At 52.1% G+C, this 23,004-nt stretch overlaps 1 long non-coding RNA gene across 1 annotated transcript; it reads right to left on the bottom strand.

The window, feature by feature from the left end:
- Positions 1 to 16,653: 16,653 nt before the first annotated feature.
- On the bottom strand, positions 16,654 to 22,654 carry LOC149357550 (uncharacterized). Its single transcript, XR_016289910.1, has 3 exons — positions 21,873 to 22,654; positions 20,810 to 20,883; positions 16,654 to 16,806 (listed from the first exon to the last, which is right to left on the bottom strand). It is a non-coding gene; the product is annotated as an uncharacterized LOC149357550 (long non-coding RNA).
- Positions 22,655 to 23,004: the final 350 nt, after the last annotated feature.

Below are 23,004 nucleotides of genomic sequence, written 5' to 3'. Positions count from 1 at the left end.
ACAGAAGATTATCGAGTCTCAAGACGACGCTCGTCGCCTACTCTCTGCTGCTCACCGCTCCCCCAAGGCTGACAGCAAGACTGAGCCAAGTCCCTTCACACGCAAGCCACTCAATGCCGAGTCGCAGCCAACTACTAAAGTAGCACCCGTCACTCCGACTGCTGCACTTCCTAACGTGTCCACCGCAAGTGGAGAAGACACAATAGTCTACTATTTTATGAGCCCCGAGGGCACTGAAATGGCACCTGCCTTCATCCAAACCACAGAGCCCATCGAGAATCCCTCTCAGGCCTCTCCATCACCGCTTCAACTCGCGGCAACCGATGCACAGGCACAACTTTCCAGTGCATCCGAGAACCCCGTTACTCCACCTCCGAAGTGCCAAAATGAAGAAATAGCGGCCCTACAACTCACACCTCAAGGCCAAGAGGATTTTCCTCCTCTACAGCCAAGCACTGCGCACCTTCAGAGCAGCCAAACGCCTCCTCCACAAGAAGGGAAGCTCGCTGCAGCAACACAGACTTCCCCTCCCAGTCCTCGCCCTGGCATCAGCTGTTCTGAAGCCAAAGAAAAGAACACTTTTCCCACCTCCACTCCCACAATAGTGGATGCCTTCTCTGAAGAAGATTACCTACAAGCCAAGCGTGGCCCCCCTCAGCAGGATCCCCCCTCGCCCCCTCGCCGCTCAGACGGCGAGAACGAAGCTCTCCCTTCCAAAGAGCAAGGTCGCAAACCAGACAAACGGAAGAAGCGCCGTCTCGCCTTCCGTCCTTTTGAGCAAACCAAGCCCAGACAGGCACCCCCTTCGGGAGCTGCAGACATCGCCCCCCCCCTCCACTGGTCGCTTTTCAGCGCCAAGGCCTCAGGAGTGCAATAAGGCGAAGCCCGCTACTGTTCTCTATTTCCCTCTGGGAAACAAAGGGACATTTAAGAACACTTCGCGCGACGCACTTGCCGCGCAACTATCCCACCTTCCTGGTGTCACAGCAGTGCGTGTCAACATCAACCGCAATGTTTGCGCTGTCGACGCCCTTTCGACAGCCGATATAGCTCCTCTCCTCGCTGTGGAAGAGATTTGCGGCGTCAGGGTGCGCGCCAAACACCTTGGCCCCAAAACCTGCACTGGCGTCATTTTTGGTGTCGACCGTGGCCTCTCCGAAGAAGATAAATTTCATTTCATTTCATTTCATTTCATATCGCAGCTGGCCTCGACAGCAAAGTCCCCGTCATCAGCTGCACACGCAGTGGTACCAACATCATTGTCCGCTTCGCTGGCATCGAACCCCCACAAGAGGTGGCCCTATTCAAGCTCCGCCGACGAGTCCGAGCCCGCCTCCCTCGCCCGCTACAATGCCACAGCTGCGGCATCTTCGGACACACCACGGCAACTTGCCGAAACAAGGCTCGCTGCCTTCGCTGCGGCGGTGACCACGCCACCGATAACTGCGACGCCCCGAAACCACGCTGCGCTAATTGCCGCGGCACGCACGCAACCACCGAGCCCCGCTGCCCACGCTGGCAACACGAGCGACAAGTTGCCATCGTTCTCGCCACGAGCGAAAAACATCTCACACGACAAGAGGCCGATAGAATTGTCCGAGAACGGCAGGGCAAAGAACCCACCTCGCTCTCACCGCCAGCAACAGCTGCTCCTAACAGCCAAGTCCAGCCCAGCGCCCTCAGCTCTGCGCAGCGCACAGATTCAGCTGCTGCACGCAACTCGGCGCCCTGCGCTCCTCCCACCGTCGCAAACTCGGGTCGCTCCTTCCGCGACGCCGTCTTAGGACCTCGTGCTGCTCCATCAACCTCATCGTCACCTTCCGACCAGCGTGACACGATCATCGCCGCACTCACTGCGGCCGTTCAGGCAATCATCGAGGAGCTCCCGCCGTCATCAACTGCGCGCAAGTTGTGTGCAGCGGCCTTGGCCGCACAACAGGCCTTGAGCCAGCATGGCTAAACAGCGAACAATCCCCCGGCCGCGCATAAGGCAATGGAACTGCCGTTCCTTGCGCCGCCGTCACGCTGAATTGGTTCAGCTCCTTCCGCGTTTTGAGTGCGACATACTTGCATTACAAGAGACTTACGCACGCGCGGAGGAGCTAAAGATACCTGGCTACATAGGCTACAGCGGACCAACTAGTTGTGCACTGGCAGCATGTGATGTATTTCCATGCAGTGATCCCGCCCACCCGGGCGGAAAACCACGGACAGCGTTATACGTCAGAAACACGCTCCCGCATGTCACCATATCGGTTGAAGACATTGTCAACGACGCAGTGGAGTGTTGTGCTGTTATCGTTCGCATACACAACACCGACACCGCAGTGTCTAGTGTATACGTCCGCCCAGCAACGCATTGGGATGCAAACTTTCTCATCGCGCTCTCCAACCGCCTTGGACCTGACTCCGTCATCTGCGGTGATTTTAATGCACACCACAACAGCTGGGGATGTGCCAACACCAACCGACGTGGACGTGACCTCCTAGCAGCCGCTCTCCAGTGCAATTTAAACATCATAAACACTGGAAGCCCCACTCGTGTGCAGAGAGTGGGCCAACACAGTGCCATAGACTTGACTCTCACTTCGGGAAGGTGCTCCTATCAATGGAAGTGCGAACCGGACACTCAAGGCTCCGATCACCTTCCTATAGTGCTCGATACCTCATACTGTGCTCGTCCAGCAACTCGCACCTACAACCTTGTGAGGTGGGACGTTTTGCGTGGTCTGTGCAGTGCTCCGCATCCTGCCACTACAGACATTTTTTCACACGTTGCGTCATGCGCGCGTGCGGCAACCGTGCGCTGCACGGCTCCAGCGGGTACACCGGCGCCAGATTTAAAACTACTAAATCTACGAGCAGCACGACGTGTAGCACAGCGAAGAGCTTTACGCACCAAAAAGCCTGATCATTGGACATTATACAACAGGTTAGATGCTGCCTGCCGTCGTCACGCCATTCGCTGCCGCAGACGAAGCTGGGCCCACCTGTGTACCGCCCTGAATGACACCCGCCGACCCGACGGGCATGGAAAATTCTCCTTGCTATGCTCAACCCCTCTGTACCCCGTTGTCCTGCCCTGGCTATCGCCATCGCACGCGCCCTCAGCGTGAATGCCCTGGCCGAGGCCATGGCAGACCACTTCTCAACAACCAGCGGTGCGTCGCACAACATTGTTTTTCCAAGCGTACCCCTCCCGGCTGTCACAGGACGAACTGCGAGCGTCATCGACGAATTGTGCAGTGCAGAAATCGCTCTGCATGAACTCAATAATGTCCTTGAACGCCGTCGAAAGTGCAACCGCAGTGCTCCAGGAGCCGACGGCATAACTTATCAAATGCTGCTCAACGTTGACAGACAACAACGACCAGCTCTGCTCGCAGCTTTCAACGAAGCATGGAACACCGGCATCATTCCTGTGGAGTGGCGAAAAGCGCTCGTTGTTGTACCCATACTAAAAAAAGGAAAACCCGCTCGAGCACTGACATCCTACCGTCCTGTTTCCCTTACATCTGCTGCGGGGAAAACTCTCGAAGCTGTTGCACTACGCCGCCTGGAGTGGATAGCACACGCCCGAAATGCACTCGCCCCCGAACAGAGCGGATTTCGCACAAGTCGCTGCACTGCGGACTGCATTGCTCAGGTTGCATCTATCCTCGAAGAGGCCAAATCTAATCGCCACGGGGCCTACCTTGTCTTGCTGGACATACGAAACGCCTTCGACCTCCTGCCTCACGAAGCAATCATCTCATCCCTACACTGGCTGGGCATGAAGGGCAAACTCCTCCAATACATCAAAGCATTCCTCAGCGACAGGACCTTTCAAGTCCGCATCGGCAACACAGTCAGCGCCGCTCGCGCTGTCAAAACAGGAGTTCCCCAGGGCAGCGTGCTCAGCCCGTTTCTTTTTAACCTGGCACTTGCACAGCTTCCAAAATTCCTGCCCAGCACGCAGCACAAATTGCGCATGGCCATATACGCCGACGATATTGCCATTGTTGCCTCTGGCCCCACACTTTATGGCCCAGAATTGCGGCGTGATCTCCAAGCTGCACTCGATGCCACAGTGGATTATCTTAACAGCATCGGCCTCTCTCTCTCGCCTGAGAAGACTGTTGCGATAATGATACACCCTCGCCCTGTAACCTGCAAAACCGCCAGACCTCTCCTTCTCCAAGGCGTCCCCCTCGCTTGGAAAGCCAGTGGGAAATACCTGGGCATAACAATTGATGCCAAACTCACGTACAATGAGACTACAGGCAAGCTGCGGAATGAAAACAAACGCATCGCAGCAGTAGCAGCACGCATTCTTGCCAAAGGAAACGGCGCCACCCCCCTCCTACCACTCCGTCTCTACGAGGGCATCGCTTCGGCTCCCTCTCCTCCGTCTTCGTCCAGCGCAGTGGAAACACTTGGACGTGGACCAGCGCAACGCAATCCGGCGATTCGCAGGCCTTCCACACAGCTCGCAAATAGGTCCCACACACACAGAGCTCCGAGTGTGGCCCATCTCACTGCGCGCTGAAATCACCGCTCTGAACCACATCGAGCGAATTCACCGTGCCCCAGGGACCTCTCATCTTCTCGCTGATTTGTGTGCCTTGCCACGATCACGCATGGGACAGGCTCTCGCTGCCTTCAAAGCCGCCGTCCCAACGGATGCTGCACCGGCCCCGCAAAGCTTCCCACCACATGTGAAGCCTTCCTTGGAAATCTTCGCATATCTAACAGGCGTTCGCTCTAAAAAACGAACACCACACTGCGCACTCCAACAAGAAGCCGCACATCGAATTGAGATTGACCTCAATTTGAGAACACCTCTCTACACCGACGGCTCGGTGACGCACGATGGCAATTCTGCTTCAGCCGCATGCGTCGCACCCACCCTTGGCATCGCAAGGCAATGCCGCATACCTTTCTTCGCATCTTCAACAACAGCCGAAATAGCCGCACTTCACCTTGCTGCGGACATGGTTACTGAGCACATTGAACTCACGAGTGTGGCAATTCTAACTGACTCGCGCCTCGCTCTCATGCAACTCCAACACCCGGAGCGCAACGCAACCTGTGTGCAACGGCTGCATCATAAACTCTGTGCTGCCAGTGCCCGTGGCTGCGATCTCGTACTCCAGTGGATTCCGTCACATGTGGGTCTGTCTGGGAACGAATCTGCTGACCGACTAGCTAAGCAGGCTCACTCCAACACCTCTGCTCCAATTTCGGACGCTATCACAGCCTTCGATGTGGCTCGGCATATCATCCGCCACAGAGTTTCTCTCTCCCATCCGGATCCACGCATCGCATCCGGGAAAAGCCCTTGGCCTCTCCCATTTCACGCATTTGGAAGAGGAGCCCTTCACGCCCTCCTGCGACTTCGAATTGGTTGCGTATGGACGGCAGAGCGACGCCAACGACTCACCAGAGAAGGCGATTCTCTATGCGAAGACTGTCAGGACATTGAAACAGTCGAGCATCTACTTTGCCACTGCCCTGCTCACGCCTCGGCACGCGCAGAAATGCGCGCAAAATATTCCAAACTGGGACTCCCATCGGACACCGTGGGCTCTCTGACTTTCCCGGAAGGCCCTTCCACCAAAGCGCAAAGTGCACTGACAGCCCTAGTCAAGTTTATTGACACCGCAGGGCTTCAGAAACGCTTTTAGCGCAAAGCCACCTTTCCGTCACACGGGCCCTATCCCCCTCAACGCAGCACTACGCCACTTCTAGCGACGCTCCTATCACGAAGCCTCTGTGTTGTGACGATTCCTGTGCTGTGTTGTGATTATTTGCGCGCTCTCCAAGCCTGCAGCCATCTGAGACTTCATTTTCATTGAATTCCACTATAAACTGGCACCGCGCGCAACTTTTTGTAGTAGTAGTAAGTTCTAGCGTAAGCGTAAGTAGTAAGCATTCTAGCGCCTTCCTTCCTATTGGCTCGGCGCTCCACCAACCGGTGGCTGCGTTTCCCGGCGGTCCGCGCGCCCTGCGGGGTCGCTCTACGCGCCTCCGCTCGTGCCTCAGTGAGTGATGGGGTGGTGGCCCCTATGGAGTGTGTATGCGTAAGAGTCAGGCTGTCAGGTGTTGACACGGCTGTCGCAAGTGTCTATGTGCGTCCCGCAATCCCATGGGATGCTCAATCCTTGCCACAGCTGGTCAGCCTTATAGGCGGCGACTGTCTGCTGTGCGGGGACCTCAACGCGGCTCATCCGCGGTGGGGCTCCCGCAGGGCGGACCGCCGTGGCCGAGACCTGATCGCCGCTCTGCGTGGTACATCGCTTCATATACTGAACAATGGGGTTCCCACGTTCGTCCGGAGGGGTGGTGTCCGCTCATGCATCGATCTCAGCATCGTGTCACAACGGTGTGTATATGAGTGGACCCCCTCGCCGGACACGTGGGGTTCTGACCACTACCCCATCGTACTTGCCCCCAAACCTGGGAGGAGGGTGGACGGGCGTATCTGCAGAGTTGTTCACTGGGACCGCTTCCGGCAACTGCTCCACAGCCTCCCGCTCCAGGGAGACGTCCTGGCTCACATAGAAAGATGTGCCACCGCAGCCTCCATCACCTGCGAGGTCCCACCATCCCAACCTGTCCCAGACCTTAAGCTCCTCCAACTCCGAGCCCAACGGCGCCAAGCTGAGAGGAGAGCCCTACGGACAGAGCGGCGTGAAGACTGGACCACCTACAACCGCCTGGATGCACAGTGCAGACGCACCCACAACCGCCGTCGAGCCGAGTCATGGGAGGGTATCTGCGCATCTCTCGTGGCCACCCGCAGTCCGGCAAAGGCATGGCGCCTCTTCCGCTCGCTACTTGCCCCCCGCATCCAGCTCAACCCACACCTGGCATTCGCTGTTGCAGAAGGAATCACCACTCAGGAGCTGGCGGAACGCCTGGCTAACGTCTTCTTCACCTCGGAAGAACCACCTCCCTTCACACCTGGTCCTCTTCCACTAGGGGCAATACAGACCCCTCCCACTCAGCTGGACAACATAGCTGCTATCTGCAACTCCCCATTGACAATGAGGGAGCTCTCCGCCATCCTCCAGCGTTCAAGGCGTCATACGGCCCCGGGCATCGACGGTATCACATACCAGATGCTCAGGAACTTGGACAATCACCTCCAGAGCAACCTCCTGACCACTTTCAACACAGTCTGGCAGACTGGTCAGCTCCCAGCCGCCTGGAGGACAGCCTTGGTCGTCCCCGTACTCAAGCCAGGCAAGCCTCCAACAGCACTGTCATCTTACCGACCAGTGGCCCTAACCTCCGTCCCGGGCAAAGTCTTGGAAGCCATGGCACTCGACCGTCTAGAGTGGATTGGCCACCTAACCAGCTTCTTCCCGGAGCAGCAGTCAGGTTTCCGGCGCCATCGCTGCACCGCTGACGCCATCGGAGACCTTGTCTCCACACTGGAGGAAGCAAGGCACAAGAAACAAATTGTCTGCTTGGCTCTCCTAGACATCAAAGGCGCATTCGACCACATCCTCCACGGGGCCATTCTCGATGCTCTCACCTCCATGGGCGTCACTGGCCACCTCCTGCAGTATATCAAGGGCTTCCTGTCCTATCGTCAGGCCCTCGTCCGCCTGGGCACCACCACCAGTACGCCACGGCACATCTATCGAGGAGTTCCCCAGGGGAGCGTACTCAGCCCCCTACTCTTCAATTCAGTCATGGCCCTTCTACCCAGGCTCCTTCCACAGGACCTCCAGCTGCCAGTCCGCATAGCCATACACGCGGACGACATCGCTATCTGGTGCCAAGGTCCTCGACGACAAAGGGTCCAGACCATACGCAACGTCCAGCGGGCAATCGACATTCTTGCTACCTTCCTCGGAACTGCAGGACTGAGCCTTTCTCCAACAAAGACAGAGGCCATGCTCTTCAACAAGAGAGTGGGCGCCCGCTCTGGCACTACCTTCCTATCCATAGAGGGCCACTCACTTCCATGGAGGACGGAGGCAAAGTACTTTGGCCTCAGGATTGACAGCCGTCTCTCCTGGCGCCCTGCAGTTCAGCACTACCTCAGGCAGGCCTCGAGGGTTCATGGAGCCATCCGTTCACTCCTGGCAAGAGGCAGGGGCATCACCACCAAGCTGGCTCTCCGCCTGTTCTCAGGCATGGCCGTGTCCCAGTACCTCTACTCCCTCCCACTCGTCCATCTCACAGAGGCCCAGTACCTGGCTATTGAGAGGAAGCAGCGGGCCACCATCCGCCTCTGCCTCGGACTCCCCCGTACTTCCCCCGTGGCTGCCACCCTGGCTGAGGCAGGCTTTTGGACCATGGAGCTCCTCTCCAGACGCACAGCCCTTCGTCATGTCGAGCGCCTCCACAACGCCACAGATGGCCGTCCCCTCCTCGACCGCCTCCGCACTAGGCCGCACTCCCGCATGGGCCAGATAACCGAAGCCTTCGATCAACTCGTAGGGGGACAACCTGAGGCAGTACCCCTCCCACCCCGCCCGGACCAGGGCCACCTTTACACGGTACAGCTATCCCTCCCCGGATCTCGTACCAAAGGCAACACTCCACCATCTGGCCTCCGTCAAGAAGTGGCCGCACTCGAGCACGACCAGCCTGCCGGAGCAGTCCATCTCTATACTGACGGCTCTGTCGTGCCTGGGCCCTGCCCGTCTGCCGCAGCAGCCTGCACTGCCCCCTCCCTCGGCTCCAGCAGAAAGTCCAGGCTACCTTTCGTCGCTTCTTCGACCACAGCGGAACTGGCAGCCATACACCTGGCAGCCGATATCCTTATGGACACACCGGAAGTCCGTGTTGCGGCAGTCTGGACTGACTCCAAAACTGCCCTTCAACTTCTCCAGAGACCCTCCAAAGGCACCCCCATCGTCAAGAGACTAGCGGCCAGGCTGGATGCCATCGTCAATAGAGGGACCACCATACACCTCTGCTGGGTCCCAGGCCATGCTGGAATACCTGGCAACGAGGCAGCTGATGCCCTGGCAAAGGAAGCACACAACCCCTCCACTCCACTCTCAACATCGTTGTGTCCCCTGGACCTGGCCAGGTCAATCACCGACCGCCACCTGCTCCTTGACCACCCCGACCCCAGGGTCGCTGAGGGTCACCCGCCACGGGCACTCCCTTCTTCGGGTCTCACCGTCCAAGAGAGGAGGCTCCTCCTGAAACTTCGTGTGGGCTGCGCCAGCACAGGCTCCAGACTTCACCGCCTCGGCCTCACCCCTTCTCCAGCCTGCAGCTACTGCAACAGCCCTATGGAGTCCCTGGAGCATCTTCTTTGCGAGTGCTCGGCCTTCTCAGCTCACAGAAACAAATTGGCTGCAGGCTTCCGCCTTCTGGGTCTACCCTCCTCCTCGCAGGAAGATCAACTTTTCCCTGGAGGATACCACCCCATCAAAGCCTTCCAGCTCCTCCTGACCTTCTTGGAGGAGTCAGGTCTCCACGGTCGTTTCCAGGCCTAAGGAGCACAGCGAGTGTCATACGACACACTATGCGGCGGCGCGCTCCTCTTCTATCCTCTCTTTTCTCCCCCTCCCCCCTACCACTATCGGCACGCTGGCAATGGGCGTGGTGGTCTGCCACCAGTATATAGGCTAGTGCCCTCCCCCTTTCCCTCTTCAACCCACTCACTCACTCACTCACTCACACTCACTCCGCTCGTGCCTCTTCTCCCGCGACACGACCGGCGTCCGTCTCGTCTCCGTGCCCGTCTTCTACTCTATCATCTGTTCCTCCCGTCCCCAACCCAGTGCAGTGCAGCGATCGTGACCCCAAGAGGAGACAACCAGCGAGCACTGCACGAACTTTTCTTCATCAACCAAGAACCACATAGCGTCGGACGAGGTCACCCACCCCGCTGCCGCTCCGCGGCACACATTCAATTTTTCTCTGAGTGCGCGCATTTCGTGCCGTTGCCGCTTTGCGGCACTGAAGTGGTGGGCTGAAGTGGTGCGCTTCGCGGAGAGGGCCCCTTGGTGTGTGCTTCTGCGCCGATGTGTTCCACTCCCTCTCCGCCTTCGCTACCTCCTGACCCGTGCTCTACCCTATCTCTTTCATTCCCCTTCCCAGTGCAGTGCAGCGAGCATGACCCTTCATAGGAGACAGCAGCAAGCACTGCACGACCATTTCTTCACCCAACAACAAGAACCACTAACCGCGGCTCTCAACAGGCCCTTTGTCTGCGCTTACGACGACGATGGAGACTACGTTCTACGACGCGCGCCCGACAGCGGCCCGCCACCCTGGATTACTCAAGAGTCATCCATGGACATCTCGGCTGCGCCTCCTTCTCGGCGGTCTTTTAGCAGCAACAAATCTCTCCCCCTGCTCAGGAGTGGTCTTCCTAGCAGACTTTTTCAGCGCTCTCGAACGGATTACCTGTGTGCGTTGTTCGCGCGTGTCTGCTGCTAGGATAACATGCCTTGTACTCTGGACGAACGGTGAACTCTCCCGCACGCGCTTTGTGTGCCTCCTGTTCACGCTGCCTTTTCCACTTTTCCCTGAGCGCGCCAGCCTGGCCCGCTTCCACCTCATGCCTTCCCGGCTCTTCTCGCGCTGGCGGCGCCCGTTCCGGCGCATTCTCCGCGTTGCTCTTGGGCTGCGCGATGTCGCGGTGTTGGCCGCAGTCGTAGGCCCACACAGGGCAGGTCGGGCACGCACATCGCTATCTAAGAGCGGTAGGCTGCGCTGTCGTGTCCGCGGGTGGGCCGCCCCGAACGCTTCCTCTTCTGCTGCCGCCCGCGCTTTCTTCTCGCTCAGGGCGTCATTCGCTCCTGTGCGCCCTCTTCCTTGGCTCGCATCCCTGGCGGCCTAACTTTACCGCGCGCAATTTCATTGCCCGCTAACCACACATGCGGTAAACCACATGCGAGGTCTCTACCCGCATGACTAGCTTACTCGCGCGCCTCAGTGCTCGATAAGTAAACAGCGCGATCCTATAGCCCGCTCATCTCTCCGGCCGCTCTATACTTTTGGACGAGCCACCTCTTTCATTTTTGACTCTCTTCGTCCCCGGGCGCTGCGCGTTTTGGCGATTCTGTGGGTGCTCTCGTGGCCGTGGGTGCACTCGGGGGTTGGCCGCAGTTGGCGGCAAACACGGGGCCGGTTGGACACGCGCTTCGCTATCTAAGGGCGGTAGTCTGCGTTGCCGTGTTCATCGATGGGCTGGCCCGGACGTCTCCGACTCTGCCGCCACCGCCACACTCCGGACCGTGTCTCGCTGCCCCTGCTATCCTGCTCTCTCGCTGTGCCGCGCTAGAGCCCTACACCTCTTTTTGCGTGCATTTCATGCCCGCTGCCGCTTCCCGGCACTCCTTTCTTCGCATTGTTCCCAATTCTACCGCGCGCAGTTACTCAGGCCGCAACCGCTGAGGTGGTGGACTTCGCGCGGGGAGTCCCTGCGACGCGCGTTCGACTTGCGCACTTCTGCGCCGCATGGTTCCACTCCTTTTCCGCGTTCGCTACGTCACGATCCGTGCGCTATTCTGTCTCTTTCATTCCCCTTCCCAGTGCAGTGCAGCGAGCGTGACCCTCGTAGGAGACAACGGCAAGCACTGCACGAACACATTCTTCAACCAACAAGAACCACTAATCGGCAGTGCGTACCTGGCTCTCGTCTGAGTAACTTCACGCCTTCAACTGCGGGGCTCGTTCGCACGGCACTCCGAGGGCACTTCTCCTCTCACGATCGCCCTCTGCGACTTCGGCGTGTGTAGTGACTTCTTATCCGTGCACGATCGTGTGTGTGCGCCCCGTTGTGGCATTAGCTGTTCGACCCCCGAGGCGGGATCAGGCTGCCCGTGTGCGCTGAGGACGGCAGTAAGCACGGCCGAGTGCCAACCCGGATTCGTCTGGACCTCGGGGAAGGGTCCACCGCCTCGCTACCCTCTACAACGGGGACGTTTCTCACCAACGTGCGCGGGTGCCGCCTTGCTCTGGCCTTGTGGACATCGCCTGCGACTTCCTTCCTGCCCGACTAACCTGCCCAGTGCCCCTCAGCGAGCCCAACCCGCTTCCACTGCCCTATCCTTTCATTCCCCTTCCCAGCAAAGCCCAGTTGCGGTGACCCCGCTAAGCGGAGGAAATTACAGGGCTGAGCTCTTAATTCAGTATATTTAATGCGATGTGTTTTGCCGTAATTTTTTGTAGGATATCCATAACGGCTCTGTAAAAGCTATCGTATTCTTCCTATCGAACCTATAAACGTTGTTTTGTTGTTTTTACCTCTTAACACGCCTGTCTCATTGCTGTCACGTTTGCTTACCGGCTGCGCTGGGCATCGAACGGCCAGCCCCTCATTGTCATGACACGGTGATGACCTCGCGTGATCGCCGAACCCCTGACAGCGAGAGCAGCGAGAGTCACTGAACCAACTCGCGACAACTATGCAGAGTTGTGCACAAGTGTAGTAGAAGTTATGGGCTTCAAATGCCTAAAAATTACACCAAACGATTATGTGCAACGATGCAAACTAAACAAATTTTATCAACTCCAAATTTGCAGCTGCATAAATATTTTATAACAAAATTTAACATTTGTTTCAAAATTTAGACTGTTGCCAGACTTACGTGAATAACCTTGGTGGCCAGGTTTCTAAACGAAAACTATCACTTCCCACTTTTACTAAAAATGCTCAGTGGCAACATATTATTTGCTGACACAAAAACCAATGTTCATGGAACTAAACTTTAGTTCCATTAACGTTGACAAAAACAACCTCATTTCCGCAGCAATCAAAACAGCGTAAGTTCCAATCTTACAACAAAGACATTGTTGTTGAGCTTTCGGATATTTTATGCAGTGTGGCCAGACGTTTGTGCTCATAATGGCTACTATTTCTATTCGCGGATATGTTTTGTGTTTTATAAATTCAAAATTTGTAGCTGCATAAGTATTTTATAACAATATTTAAGATTTGTTTCAAATTTTTTACTTTGTTGCCAGACGTACGTGAATAACCTTGGTGGCCAGATTTCTGAACGGAAACTATCACTTCCCACTTTTACTAAAAATGCTCAGTGGCAACATATTATTTGCTGACACAAAAACAACCTCATTTCCGCAGCAATCAAAACAGCGTAAGTTCCAATCTTACAACAAAGACATTGTTGTTGAGCTTTCAAATTTTTGATGCATTGTGGCCAGACGTTTGTGCTCATCATGGCAACTATACATTTCTTATCGCAGATATGTTTCGCGTTACAGTAAAAAGTGTTATTTTATTTTCTCTGTTGTGAGGTAGCAATAATTTATGCAACATCTAGTCTAAATCTTAGTGAGTCATCTGCACCAACGATGTTGCAGCGGCGCCTCGCATCGAGCGCCCGTACGAGCGGTCCGACGCGGCATTTCGCCCTGCAGAGGAGCTGCCCAGCCCATATGACGTTTGCATGCGCCCAATCCACCGCTGCAGCTGACAGTAAGGAGTCATGGGTGGTATCGCCACGCAGCCATAGGACCTGGTAGAGCAGAAGACCGTCGTAAGACAAGCCTTCGAAGCTGGCACGTCCCGAGGGATCTCGGCTGGTTGACAAGGACGCGGGGGGGAGGGGAGCGGGGGGCAAGTCCACCCTCCTGCAACTTATCTGAACTAAATAAAGTTTGTCTATGCTAGCTCTGCGCGTAGCCCGTTCCAAGTGCTGTTAGCCCTCTATTACCAACCTGCAGAGTGTTCATTTTTCTTTAATTTTGCTGCGCTGCCTTACGGCCACAGCACATTGAATATTTTCTCTGACCAAGTCGGTCCGCGTTTTGAGGCCAAGAGAGAGGCGGGCGGGGAGCACATAGATCAGAACCCCAGAAGCGTGCACGGCGGGGTTCGATTTGCCAATCGTGGGTGTACTTCCGGGCGACGCATAAAATTTTCTGTGTATGCAGGACCAAGCAAGCGACACGGCGAAACAGTTCACGCGACGGTGCTGCTCTAACAGCGCCCTACGAGGTCCACAAACAGTGCTAATTATTTACGGTCCGAAGTTCCTGCTATGCAACGCGCGGAGCTGGAGGGAAGCGGCGGAGTGCTTGCCGTTTGCAAAGAAAATGCATATTGCCACGTATCATTGTACTGTTTGTTCGTTCATGCTCAAGGCTGCAGGAAAGGGTCGTTATCACTTTTGTTCGTGGCGCGAGAAGCGACCAGACTATCGATTGATCGCAGGCATGAAAGGCTGCATCTTGGTTTTTCCAGATTACTGTAGATGATCTTGACCTGTTATCTGGAAGTTTCCTTGCCGGCTTTAAATTGAGCGTTTCCGCGAGCGGCTGTCATTCGCAGTTCGACGATCGACGAGCGCGCTTGTTGCTTACGCCGCCGCCGAGTGATTTAGTTCTTTTGCGGGCGCAAGTCAGCCCAAATAAAGAGCTTCGTTTCCAAAACTGGTTGGTGTCTTCCTGACTGCTGGACTGTCGTCACTAGAACGTGACAATACGAAGGGAAAACGAAATGAGCGCGCGCTGAGGCGCTGATTAACGGGGCGGGCCGTGCGTAGACCTGCGTCAGTGCTGCTGTGCTTACAAAGCCATAAAGGCGATCTAGTCGAGCAGACCACCCACTGAATACTCGCCGCAGTGAAATCATTCACTCCATTCTCCCAGTCGCCTGTCCCGGCGGCCGCCGGCGCACTCGCTCAACGCCGAGTTACCATGGAAAAAGGCCATTTTCCTTCCTCCATGATGCGCCGCGAGCAGTGGGGGCGAGATCTAGTGCGGAAAACCGCTTGGTGCACGCGAGCTGTGGCCGCCGTGCTTTCCAAAAGTCTGTGCTAGTTGTTCGCAGCCGAGAGGCGTCGTCGCGCGCGCGGAGGCGCAGAAAAAATGAGCGGCAGCACACCCGGACTGGATGTCGCCAAGAAGTGCTTCGTGCAACTTGGGCGCTGAGCAACGCCAAGTTCTCCTACAGCAGGTCTGGTTTGCGAAGACGGGGCTCTTCCGGAGTATTGGTGTAGGGCAGTCGTTTCTCACTTTGTCCCGTACCAAGGCAGGACGCCCACCCACGGAGCTGACCGATACCGACCAGTGGCACGTCATCATCTGCGGCGGGTAGCCTCAGGGAGCACACGGCGTTGCAGCTGCGTCTTTCATTTCACCCGTAACTGCAGCAGCGGAAGTTCCGGTTACGTCACTCCAAAGAAAAATACTAAGAAACCAAAAGTTATGCCCCACTTGTTAATTAAAACTAATTGGAATTATATGTAAGCTAAAACGCTTCGTTCAGAAAATGTTTTCTGCAATACAACTTGCTCCCAGCAATCAACTTCCTACATCGGCTTAGGGGGCCTCGATGTGCACGCCCATCGGCTGCGCTTGTCGCGCCGCCTTTAGTGCGTTTAAAAGAAAAGAAACGCAGCAAGCAAGTCGCGTTCGTTGTGGTGTGATTCGCAAGACTGACGAAGAAGGTACTTTTACTATTGCTATAGGCATCTTTTTTTTTCTGAGTAAGAATGTTTACAGCAAGCAATGTTTACAAACATCATAGGGGGCATTCTATAGTTGTCTATGCTACTATACGCCCTGATCTACGCTGTCGTCTGCTGCGGTAAGTGTTTCGCTTTCGATTGCGCCGTTTGTTAACTTTTCACGTATGGCTGTGTCCCCGATACTCGGCCGGAGAAGCCTCGAGCCTTGGGGTACCGGATGCAGCCAAGCTTGGTCAAGCGAGGAGCGCCGGCGGCTAGCGTAGAGATGGCGCTACGCATGTAGGCGATGCATAAAGTGCATTGCTCGGAGTAAAGCGTTCATGAAGAAATATTTTTTAATACCAACGTGTTTTAATTCATACAGTGCTCCACACAATCGAAGAAACATAAGCGCGCGGTCGGTTTGTTCTCTTAATATTTTTGTTTACAGTGACGCAACCGGAACTTCCACCGGTTGCCGTTGCGGGCGAACTGAAAGACGCGAGGTTGTTTGACGCGTTGAAGCGAGCTTCCGCGGGATGCACTGCACGGCCGACTCGTTCGCTGACATAGCCGCGCTCGAGCACACCGCGGCGGCGAGGCAAATTGCAACGCCTACTGCTGCTGCTCTTGGACGTGTGGAGTGCATTCCATATGCGACACTTGAGGTGGCCGGGGTGGGCAGGCGTCTTTTACGCTATACTTGTGCGGCGCTATTTGAGCGGGCGCGCTTTGGGCGTGCGAGTTCGAGGCGCACTCTCCTAGCCTCGCCCGTAGACCGTGGGGCTTGTATTTGTGACCCTTTCTGTTTATGTGCCTACGTCGGTGGTTCCGGGCTACCTTCCCAACGCCGCTCGACACAATGTCTGCTCATACACAGTAAAAAAGTTTACACCCCTAAGGGTGTAAATGGCTTGTCGCATGGGGAGCACCCTAGGGATGAGTATATTGACACCCCTTTCACTGGGGTGTTGCATCTGCACCCTTCCAAGTGGGGTGCTGGGACCACACCCTATTGCTAGGGGTGCTGAACCTGCACCCTTCAAAGAAGGGTGTGGCTGGGACCACACCCTTTTGCTAGGCAGGCTGAACCTGGACCATTCAAGGAAGGATGTTTCCCATATGGCAGGTGTGTTCCTGTGACAGTTCGCAACCCTATTGGAAGTGGTAATGGAAAACATGGTGGACTGCTGGCGACATTTGGACGGCTGGGAGATGTTGGGGCAGGGGCCATGCAGCCACGTTACATCTGTCACAATAAGACATCAAAAAATTTCGAAAAAGCTGAAGCTTGTAGAGCCAGTTTTATTTAGTCTTTATGCCTTCTTGCTCTTCTTTATCACTTGCCAATGCAGCTGGGCCCCATGAAACAGCCCTGTTGATGTACCACCGGTGCAGAGGGCATTGGAAAACTGGGCGATGCACTCTGCAGAAAAGATTCAAGTGAAAAAATTAGGATCCACAAGTTTTTTTCCTTTGCCTGTATTAGTGTGCTAAAAAAGTAAGCACTGTATTGTGGCCACAGGAATAAAGTGAGCCTAAATGAAGAACCACTGAAGCTATTCACACACAAAAAGAAAAATAATTTGAGGTTCATACTCCATATATCATACGCTCATCATTAAGTATCATCATCAGCAGCATAACTAGCACCACCGCAAGACAAAGGTCTCGCCTATGTCCCTACAAATAAGCGTGATGTGTGCCATAATGAGCAAAATACAAAAAAGTCATATTTTTATTGTTCTCTGACGGCTTTTAGTGGGGTATTAATAAGAGGGACAATATAAAGGTAACATCATAAAGGTGAGAGCAGTTGCACAGCTGAGACGTCGCAAACGATACATTGAGACAGAAAAGAGGCATACACTTCATGATATATCAGTTGCGAAAAAATAAAAACAGCAGCAAGCAAAACGTAAAACAAACCAGTATCAATGCTCCAAGTGACATCACTAATTTCCTGAATGTTGAGGGATCACATGGAATGAAAATGTGGGGAGGTAGCCCATTTATTCTTCAATGAGAACAGGAAAAAATTCTTGAATTAGTGGTGGTGGCGTCCTGGTTTGGGTCAGGGCAGCAAAAGTTAACAAAGGTGTGGAAAAGTAATGCAGAGTATATGGAGTACACCTAAACGAGCGATTTCCCCTTTTATGCAGTAATGTCTGGTGGTCAAGTGAGATGACTGATTACACATAATCTGTACCGAGTGTCGCTGTTGGATTAAGGGAGTTGGTGGCATAACTTCAAACAGTTTGGTGCAAATTTGGAAGAGCTAAAAATTACTTCAGTTTGGAGTCAAAATTTTTGTGCATAAACTGCAAGCATGGCAAGAGCACACAGGCCTAGGCATCTCCTGATGAACCCGAGTACCTTTGCGGTGCCAGAAGCATGCATTGTGACATGCTCCAAGCATGTGGACCTGCATTTGGTTAAGGTTTCTCCATACCATTAACCCTAGAGCTGGAAAAGGAGGTCAATACAATTGTGACCGAAAACGCAGACAAGACAAGGACGAGGAAGAAATAGATACGACGGCATGAGTGCCGACTTTCAACAAGGTGTATTGGAAAGCACGTCAAAATATAAACACTGCGGCCTAAAGAAACAATGAACAAAGGGCACCTTGTGTCAACCACATTGCATGTGTTGAAAACAAAGCAAAAACTGATTAAGAAGTATTTAAGAACATGAACTCTTCCTTAGCGAGCGATAAAGAAGGTGCGCTAACACAGTGATTGAGGTTTTTTGAAATTTTTTTATCTCTTTTTTGACCTCTCAGTGGCACACCTGTCTGTCTGCCCAATGTAAACATAGCCACTTTTAAAGAGGATCGAACACACTATGTCTTCTGTGCAGTGTACGAAGGGACTCTGATAGCTGATCTCAGTTTACTGCTTACACACCTACTGAAGCTTCATAGGTGTGGAGAAAACGTCAATGCCAACTCGACTGCCTATTTTGTTTAGCCAGTGCGATAAATTGTGAATAAAGTCAACAGGTTCTTTTGGGATTTACAATCTCGACAAGGGCACAACAGGAATGTTTCAACTTCTGCTTAAAGCAATCGGCTACAGACACTAGCAAAGGTTCTGAATATTCAGTGCACGCATTCTTTATCACTCCCTAAGAAAGAGTTCATGCTCTTAAATGCTTCATATTCAACTTTTGTTTTGTTTTCAACAGATCCAATGTGAATGTTACAAGGCGTCCTATCTTCACTCTTTTTTTAGGCCACAATGTATATATTTTGACGTGCTTTCCAAAAACCTCGTTGAAAGTCAGTGCTCGTGCCGTCGCATTTCTTCCTCATTCTTGTCTTCTTTGTGCTATTTTGTCACGATGAATTACCAACAAGCCCACTCATCCGTCTTGCAAAAGTCAATACAGTCGGGGTAGCTGAGATAGTTGGGGCATTCTTCTGAATAATGCAGTCATAATAACATGGTTGGGACATAAAGACAGGGACTGTTATTGAATGGCTAATATTAGTGTACTTTGGTAATATGCTTGGTTTGTTTTATGGGGGTTTAACATCCCAAGTGACTCAGGATATGAGGGATGCCATATGATTTTGCATATTGATATACTGGGCTTCGTAAGACAAGCAGTACAACAGGAAGCAATGAATCTACGCTAATATCAAAGAATGAAGGGTCAGGCATGAGAGTGCAGCTAAAAGGTTATATCGAGAAATCCAAGTCGATGACACTCGCCTAAAATAATTCAAAATTTGAGTGAAAATCTGTTGTAAATTAAAAAAGTTGGATTCCACTTAAGTAAAGAGAATGGGAGCTGTGATGACTGGTATACAAAAATTAGTTTGAATTATGGTGGCAAGTAATATGCAGACTCATTTCGTGCTCTAACAGTTCATGTGAAATGCATATCAATAAAATAGGAGAACAGTTTGAGGGGTCAGAACGGTTTCCAGTCTTAATTGTTGACAGGTTGGCTTCAGGTTGTCAGGGATAAAACCAAGAGGTTTGCATTGGCTAAAATTTATTCGTAAAATGTGGTTCCACACATCCTTAGTAGTTTAAAGTATGTCAGAAGGCTTCTCACCCACAACTCAGTTACTCGAAAGCTTGTGATTATCAATGAGTTCTGAGACATGATGAGGAGTAATGGTTAATGCAGTAAAATGGGCAACAAATAACTGATTTTCTCAAGAAAGCCCCCATGGAACATGCTGTCAAACATAAATTCCCAAGGATTCTTCAATTAAGCCCGAAATGTCAGTTTATGAGCAGCCACTTTGTTATAACCATCACACACAAAAAAGAGAGACACCAGAGGCCCTCCTTATTCACTGAAAACAAGGGAGAATCATGAGACATCATTCCAGCACACAAAATTACACGGATGAAGATAATAACTCCATGGACGCCGGATTTCAACTGAGGCTTATTCCACAACACAGGCTTTTTATGTGCAAAGGTGTACTAGTGATCCCTGGGGCTGTGAAGTATACCCCGACCAAATAATTATTCATGGTGGCAAAAACTGAAACACACAAAAAAAAACATAGGGACAAAGGTGCCTTGCCACACACATTCAACACATCGGCACGCCTATGCATCATCTCCCTGGCTGACCCAACAAACACATTTGCCTTGAGATAATCTAGTTCTTTTTTCCGGAGTGCTACAGAAGGGCTGCTGACATAATTCTCTTTTTCAGCAGAGATACAAAAGGCTTCAAAAATTTCGCAGCTCTTACAAGAGCTCAACTTGCACGCTTGGCATGCATGCAGGCCGATGCGTTCAGCTTGAGTGGCAAGATACCCTTCCGCCTAACCTTGAATGATTGTTACCTGGTCGAGGAAATACTTTTCAGCCCCAGGGATCATTAGTACCACTTTGCATGTAAAAAGCCCATGTTATGGAATAAACCTCAGCTGAAGTCCGGGGTTCGTGGTGTCTACTCTTTTTGTTTATGTGTTTTTGTACACTCGAATGATGTCTCATAATTCTACCCAGAACCAAATAGCCCACCTCTCCATGCTTAGCAGAAACAAGACAGCAGTAATGAAACCAGTTATCTCATGTGTCCACTTTTTTTTTACATCTGTGACCTGCGATGAGTGGCACAACAACGCATATTTAAGTTAAGTTAACACGCATGCGTCATAATGTTAATATTCATAGTCGAAAAAGTATCACACAATGTCGCCGAAAACGTGCACACATTTCGCACTTCATGCATAGAATGCAACATTTAAAAGAAGACCAATTTTGGATGTAAAACTTCAAATGGCCTGCAACAGGCCTATTCTAACGACCAACTAATATTACTCATATAAACATATGAGGCCAGAGCTATCCAAACTGTTCCAAGCAGTACCATTAAGGAAAAGAGCAATGAAAGTAAAAGAACACTTCATGACAACCACAAAAACAAAGCACAATGCAGTAACAACTTACAATACAGCTTTTGACTCCATATGGTGGCCACAAAATCCATGCCATTGACTCGTACTGGAATACAGATGTGCCACCTGCAGATAGATACCAATTTCCCATTATCAGTGTGACAGGAATACAGAAACAAGCATGCGAACTCGGTCCGACAGTGAATATCGCATGAATGTAAAAAGATCAGGAAAAATATACTTGCCCAAGTATACGCCTCAACACAAAGGAAAACTATCATGTTTAAAATGCATCAATTCCCCTAGCAATAATAAAGGATTCTTGCTATGAGGAAAATAAATCTGCAAACGGCCGTTCGAACGCGTAGATATAAACATCGTAATAACTGAGACAATTATTGCGCCACTTCCTTTTCTCAGAAACCAATTTTCAACTAAAGCAGAGTGATCAAAATGCAAGATCCTATACTCTGGGTAACCAGAAGCGCGATCGGCACTGCAACCTGAGACAGTGTTTTGGATATTGTGGGGCTTGAATTCAGACGCAAAAAATGGGCACTGGTAGTATTGGAGTGCTCCAGATTAATTTAGACGACCTAGAATTTCTTAACGTGAGCTGACATCGCACAGCACAGGGGCATTCTTTTTTTCATTTCACCTCAATCGAAAGGTTCAACAGCCTAGCACCAAGCAAAAACCGCGGCGCATAGAAAGTGTTTGAATCCCCGCGTCCTCAAAGTGCTAACGCTATCTCGGCAGCCAAAGTGCCGATCCTTGAAACGTGCGCGGTGGTGTGAACAAGCATGGGCAGAAACGCGTAGAACGAGTCATATACGTTGAAAAACCTGTGCTCAACAAGAAAAAAAAACGCGCAAACAGGCTCATGCGCATACTAAAATCATGCAAGGCTAGCGCACGCACGGTAGCATCCCCTTTGCCAAAACAAGTACCGACAATTCTTGGCAGAGCAACTCACCGAGGCGACATTTGGCCAGCCAGCCACAAACAAGCGCCTTAAACGCTATTTAGAGCATTGAACACGAAAAATGCAGCAGTACGACAGGTCACCGTTCGAGCATTATATGCTTCGGATAATGCACAAGAGTACTGCTTACCTTTTCAGACGATTGCGTAGTCGTGCAGAACGCTGTTAGCCTTCGTGTCACGGGCACTACACCAACCAGTGCGAGTTCAGCACGAGTGCTGCGTAGCCGGCACACTCTACCACGTAGTCACACAGAAGAAAATATTCCAGGCCTCATTTCGAACCTTTCAACCGCGACACACCACGCATCTTTGTGCCTGGACACCCATCCTGCACTGCACAAAGCGCACAGACTGAAAAGTTAGAGACCAGAAAAATGACCCTTTGCCTCGACTAGGGTATGTCGACAGCACTACGCGATTGTGCACCCTTGTGCAAGAAGAAACACACGCAAACCACAACACATTTCACAACGGCTCACAATCCAAGTAGCGAATTTTAACAAACGTCGAAGCGTGTCACAGCGTCCGAACCGCCATTAGGGTTATACAGAAAAACAGCTACCGGCAGCCACCTGGCGGTGACAACCAGTTTCTGTTTCGGTTTCGATGTGAAAAGGTTTTTTTTTTCTTACTTTTTATTTTATTTTTGGTATTATAATTGGGTATTCTGCCGTCTCGGTGCCCGAAGAAATTTCAGCGCTTGCCAGCAATTACCACTGGTAGAAACGCGCGGATTAACGACTTGTTGCTTGCGCTGCTGTTGCTTCCAAAGGCAAGAACATTAATCAGACATCCTCCGCATCTTACTCCCAAGTCGGCTTGCAGCAACATCCTGCTTACTGGATTGTATAAATCGGTGATTATAAAGAATGTTTCTCACGGAACCACATGGGATCATTTTTGATACCTATACAGAAACAAACACTTTTCGAGCTTCCACCACAAAAGCATACTTGCAGGTCCAGGACAAAGCAATTTTTAGGCTTTCATCATATGACATTCTAAATTGCTTGCTGCATGCTTTTACACATGCATTGCACTTACTGAACTTTTTTCATTATCGCATGTTCCTCAATTACAAAGTGTTAATTTTTCTGTGAATGCTTGCAGTGTAATATGCTGCATTTGGTCTTGTTTCCACTTTTTATGCTTCACTTTTCTGGTCATTAAAATCATTTTTTACTGAAATAGATTTCACCCATTTTCATCTATAGTGTTAGATGAGGTCCTCAGATTATATTGCTTTTTTACAATAATGCC

Source organism: Amblyomma mixtum, chromosome 3, assembly GCF_055824585.1.
Source record: "Amblyomma mixtum isolate Tamu chromosome 3, ASM5582458v1, whole genome shotgun sequence".
NCBI lineage: Eukaryota > Metazoa > Arthropoda > Arachnida > Ixodida > Ixodidae > Amblyomma > Amblyomma mixtum.
Note: the sequence above shows the minus strand (reverse complement) of the source record. Positions and strands in the feature narration are given on the sequence as shown.